Below are 6431 nucleotides of genomic sequence, written 5' to 3' on the forward strand. Positions count from 1 at the left end.
CTTCCCAGATGATGGATTAGTTGTAGGGAACCTACTGAAGCTACGCAGATCCCAAACCCTCATTCTAGAGAGCAGATGGCCCTGGAAGAGAATATGGTAAAATTGTTTTATACACATGCACACACACACACACATAAATATATACATGTGTGCTAGTTAGTTTAAGGTATATGTCTTGGGGAGTACATTACCCTAATTGAAAACCTATATTCCAGTGGCAAACAGCTGTCATTATATTAGAAAGACAATACTCCCGAGTTAACTACAAGGGCTTCTGTTATCCATCTGTCTATCAACACCTGAGACCTTGGTAATCAATACAATGAATGTCAAAAATGAACTTACCATTGGTGACATTACTAGCTAGTTGATTAGGATGGTGACTATTAGAAGTATGTTCTCATTGGTAAAATTGGAGTATTTAAAATATGTGGATTTGCTCATATACTTTAGAGAGTGACCCTCGTCTCCTTTCATAAACAGTGTATGAAACTTGAGAGAGGCCTTTAAATTGTACCTCAAGGATGATGCCCAAGGCTTGATTCCAAAGGTATCTATGTTCAGCCTTTGGAATAGGAGGCTTTGTAATTACTTGACGACAATCATAAAAATTACAAAACCCTGCTTCTGGACAGCTCATAGCCACCTCAAATGAAACTTTCATACCAGATGATGGTGAGAACACCTAAAAACAACCCATGAATTTGAGACTACAATACAGTTTGCATGAACTCTTCGGTGTCTGATTGTTAATGAATGTCTGTGCTGAATAAATTTGCATATGTACAGCAGAAATTGGTGTGAGATATGACTTTCTTATATCTTGTTATCAAAATTGTAGTTGGAACTGCCCCTTACCTGAAACGTCAGACAATCCAGAAGATAATTGTGATTCAGTAAGAAAAACAGGAAGTCAATACAGGCTAAGAGTTAAGAGCAAAGTTACAGAAAGCTATATGACTGTGGACAACTTACTAATCACCCTTGAGTACTACTTTCTTATAAGTGTGATAGGAATAAAAATAAGACAAAAATCAACAGGGCTTAGCACAGTCTTGGCATATGGTGAGTAGTCATACATGTTAGTTATTATTTTATTAATGCTTTGATAGACGCATTTATTTAATCTTCAACAACTTCTTTTTTTTTTTCATTTTAATCTTACTGCCAGGCAAAGGGGAAGTGGTGATTAAGAGAGACAGAATCCCTGCCATATTGATGCTCTGTGCATGCACAGAGGAACAGAAATTTCAGTGATCCTGTTATGCTACGTGTTTGCCTTTAAAGAGCTTATCCTGGAAATCGTTTGTATCTCTTAATTATCTACCATTTTAGCTTTGCGACTTCTATGGCAACTGGGATTAAAGCAATGGGAACTGATTGTAGTAGTTTCAAATCCAGGCCTACTACTGATCTCAATTTATCTTGGCCACTATCTATGTGTACGTACAAGACAATTCACAAAAGTTGATAGCCAAATCAGAGATGGATGGATGATGGCTAAAGCAGATCTATAAAAATGTGAGCCAAAGAAAACTCAAGACCTTAGGTTTTATTCTTCCTTATAAGATTAGCAGTTAGCAAAGTGCCTGGTACATAGTAAACACTTAATAAATAAATACCAAATGAATAAGTGATGCATGTCAATAAACATCATAGTACTCAGACACCTCTGTAAACATGCCCAAATAATGGCAGGCTCTTAGGTTTATCTTTGAATAATCTAAGATAACTAAGGTAATAACTAAGATATCTAACCTAAGATATTATGTAACATTATTAAAAATTATGTAAGATATCTAAGTTGTCTGATCATATAACATGTTATAACATATTATATTTATAATTGGAACCATTATATTTATAATTTTGCCAACAACAACCACAGGTATTGTTGATGGACACAGAGGCCCCTTGTTCTGAGGATGCTTTGATGGGTCTCATCCTTCAAGTTTGTTAATTGACATTGCCCAAAAATGAACTATTCTGCATAATACAGGGGGGAGAAATTGAGATCCCACGGTACCCTGAGAGGTAGGGGAATAAGGGGAGGGGTGTGAAGGGCAGGAGAGAGAACGGAAAAGAAAGGACCACTGAGACAGATGGCCAAAGGCCAGGTGGGGCAGGGTGTGACCTCTCCCCACTAACTCCCAAAGCTTTAGAAAATAGATGAAAATTGTGAATAGTTGTCATGGATATATTTTTGTGGAAATCAGTAAATGATTGCTTTTCATATGGGATTGAGACAGTGTGGGAGAGTGTAAATTCCCTGATAATTAGCATATACTTGGTAAGTGCTTTGAAATTTCAAAGGACATGAAACTGGGAGAGGTGTTCAAGAAAATTTCACTCTATCTCCTGGTAATTGAAGGACATCATTGAACATAATGACCTACAGTAATATTATTCTTGCAATATAGCATGCAAATGTTAATCTCAGTATGGTAGTCAGAATAATGGCTCCCAGACATGTCTCTGTCATAATTCCCAGAATCTCTGAATATGTTACCTTGCATGGTTTCCTTACATGGCAGATATGATTAAGTTAAGGATCATGACATAAGGAGATTATCTTGGATCATCTGTATGGGCCCATTGTTATCACAAGGATCCTTATAAGTGAAAAATGAAGATAGAGGGGCAGAAGAAACTAATATACTCAGATTAGTAAAGTCTTGATTAACTAGGAGTCCAAATTAAATGAAACTATCCACAATTGAATATAATAATTTATACTCAGCCCCAGATTCATTTTGTTCACCCACCTCTACCCTGAATACTGCTTTCTTCTCTTCTCTACGTTTCATCTCCTTTATCACTCATCATGTGGGCCTGTGAATTACATTCCTGGTGCACTTGCTTCAAGATATTTAGCCCCTGGACTCTGTCTTCCTTTATACTTAGATTCAGTTGGACCATCTACCTCCATCTCCAAACCAGACTTTGACAGTATCTTCCTCTGCACCACTATCACCAGAGTATTGGACATGATTAGAAAGAAAAATTGAACTAAGAAGAAAAGAGGTAGGTCAAGGCAGTGGCAGGAAGGGAGGCTTTTTTGTAGTGTAGACTTGAAGAAAGTAAGGAGCTTGGTACAGTGATGGAGAGATGGGAGTTCAGATGGGTGAAGAGAGAGCTAGTGAAGGTGGTCCAGACAGTCCAGACAGATTCTACCATCCCTGCAGATACATATTAGAAAAGATGGGAGAAAAATAAAATCTGGTTGAGTTCAGCAGTTTCTCATACAGCAATATTGAACACTGTATTAATAGATATTATCCCCAAGCACCCATCACAAGGATACATCACAGGGGAACAAAAAGGATCAGTTGTAAAGATTTTTATTAAGCTTACTGTTTGGATTCACATTAAAGAGGACTGAGACAAGAAGAAGTCTAGGCAGTTATTTCAAGTTGTATGAAGTACTTTTATTTTTAAGCTGACATTTATTGACTGCTATGGGCTAAGCATTGTGATAATCACATTCTGTATATTTAGTTATCATAACAAACCTCAAAAGTTGGTATCTATTCCATTTTATAAATAATGAAACTAAAGATAAAAGGAATTAAATAATTTGACCCAATTGTTAAACATTAATACCAGATTCAATTTTGTGTTTGCTCCCTGTAAACTGGTGTTTCAAACCCCTTTGAGATATAACTTCTTCATCCAGACAGTGTGTTGACTCTAATAAAGCCTTAATTTTAGATTAAAAAACTCATTTGGATCTTTCTTTTTTTCGTCTTTTTTCGTCTTTATTTTTTTTAGGCAGACTACGTAATTCATTAAGCAAAATAGCCTTGCAATAATTCTTACTATATACACTGCCTTGTTCTTTCATTTGAGGATATATGCTCAAGAGAAAATGGCTGAATTATCTCAGGGAAAAGGCCCCTGCCTCTGCAGTATTTTGCTACAATTTCAAAAGATTTTTCCTAATTTCAATGGCAAAAGCAAAGACTAATGGCAAATCACTAATGGAGGCTTTTATCAGGGACTGTGCAAATTACCAAAATTCAAAATACATTGAAAAGTCACACTCTGGAAGAGAGAAGTATCCTGAATAATACAAAGCCACACCTAATATTTTAGCTTGGTGCAGACAAGTAAAGTGATGTGAGATACTAAGAAAACATATCAGATTCAGAGATCTAACACTGATCTTGTCAACAGATGCAGCAGACAGATTCCTACTTAAACTTATATCTTGATGAGAGTTCTCTCTTCTACTGTACAGTACAGAGCCCAATGCAGACCCGAGGGATCTAAACCCATTACAGTGGTTTTAGAGTCAAGCTCGTGTTCATTGCATGCCCTGCCTTGTGCTCAGTAGCATTAAATATTTAACAAACTGTGACTATGATGTTGTCAAGAAGGAGGTAGCTTTTAGTGCATTTTTTATACATGCTGTTAAAGAACAAATGTAAAATTAAAAAGTCTGTCTCTAAAGCTCAAGGTAGAATAAATGGTCAAGGCAAAATACACTCTCTGTTTAGTTCCTGTAATTGAATTATATTACAAAGCCTTCTAAATATATGTATGCATCATATTCTACAGTAACTAGAATGAAATGTGAAGGATCATAAGCAATAATCCTACCATTAAAGTTTAATGTGGAAGCACAACCTGGATGAGAAAGCAAGCTTCTAAACCTTGAAGCAATATTAGAGAAGGTAAATTATTTTGAAACCTAAGAGATGAATCAGATTATCGTGTTTTAGAAACATTTAAAATAAAGGACACAATTGCAGATTTAAGAAAAACAGATATTTTCAGTAAACAAATGGGTGTTTTGAGGAGTTTTATTTTGATCAGACTTTATCATTGTTATTTAATTTGGTTCTAGGAAAGAAAATTAAAAAAAGAATAAAGGAATGAAGTTATTTTCTGTTTTGCTCATTTGTCATAGTCTTTATTTTAGACTTTCCATTTGTCATAGTCTTTATTTTAGAAATGTCTGCTATTAAGCATAATATGGCAGCATGCCACATTAGGTTGTAATATGACATATTTCATACATTTATGTAATTAACAGCACAAAAATTTAATGGAAAAAAGAAGTTTCTTTAATTAGAATAACAGAAGTGACATAAAAAAGAGTTGTTTGCTTTCTACCTCATTCTCCAACTTTTCAGTCCAAGTAATTTGTAGTCTGTAGAAAGTCAGAGAGGTGGGGCATGATTATTCTTCAACATGCATTAGACTAGTAGACAGTAGAGTAGAAAGAAACATCATTAGCAGAGAAAAGTCTAAGATTTACTGGATCTGGTTAGAGTGATTTCTTAATGTGCCATATAGACACCTCCCTGGTTTAAAGTAATCAGAGTACTTTTAGATTATTGCATTCAAGTGGCCCATTTTAAATCATTTTAATATAATTTAATCCACTAAGCTTTGATTTTCTTCATATTTTATCAGTACCTGGCACTATATTATATTACTTGTCTATTTTTTATTTTCTTCACTAGCAGGTAAGTTTCATGGTGGCAAAGCCTTTTGTCTCTTTTTATCACTTCTGTATCCTCAGTACCTAGAATAGTGTTTGGCATGTGATATATGCCCCAGTGTCATTGTTCAATGGTTGAAGGAATAGTGTTCTGTAAGTCAATGTGTAAATAATGGCAGGAGAAGGAATCAGCCAGTGTCCACATTCTATTTCTCGCCAGGTGTATTCTGTTAATCTCTGATGTGCAGGTTAAGCCCTTTCCCCTTTTCCCTGCCGGGCCTCTGTAGGTAGAAAAGTAGATGCTGCAGTGACTCCAGCGTGGACCCCAGTGCCCATCAGCATTGCCCTGGCCAGGGATGGTGCTGCAGACGTGTTTGATAAGTGTCCACCCTCCCCTGACCCCCCACGCCAGGGGAGGGTCCTCTAACCTTCCTATACAGACACCTGGAGATTTCTTCACTTCAGGGCACGGTTGCAAGGGGGCCAAAGTCCATGCCCTGTCTAACATGTAAACGCCAGGCTGTAGCTGTTTTTCTCTAGGTGAATTAATCCAGGTCATCTCACCCGTCCTTGGCCGGTGGGGGGTAGAGGAACAAGGGGACATTTATCATAAAGTTTACAGAACCTTTTTTCACAGGGCAGTCACATGGATGATTCTGTCTTTTTTCATGCAGTATTCCCCCTGGGATCTGCTTATTTCTGTACTTCCTCTTTTTGCAATGGTCTGTCCACTTCGTAATTAATACTTCAGATGTGCTTAATTTCTTCTACTTTCCAGAATCCACTACATGCCTCACTTGTCTCTGGTCCTTGGCATATATACTCCACCTGTCTGGAATAGTCTTCCCTTTCTGCCAACACCCCTTCCCCCATTTCCTCTCTACCCCCACACACACTGTTAGCCTGGTCAACTTCAACTCATCCTTGAAGTCAATCCAGGGGGTCACTTCTTTTGAGAAATCGTTCCTGATTCTCTGAATCT

Source organism: Choloepus didactylus, chromosome 6, assembly GCF_015220235.1.
Source record: "Choloepus didactylus isolate mChoDid1 chromosome 6, mChoDid1.pri, whole genome shotgun sequence".
NCBI classification, from domain to species: Eukaryota; Metazoa; Chordata; class Mammalia; order Pilosa; family Megalonychidae; genus Choloepus; species Choloepus didactylus.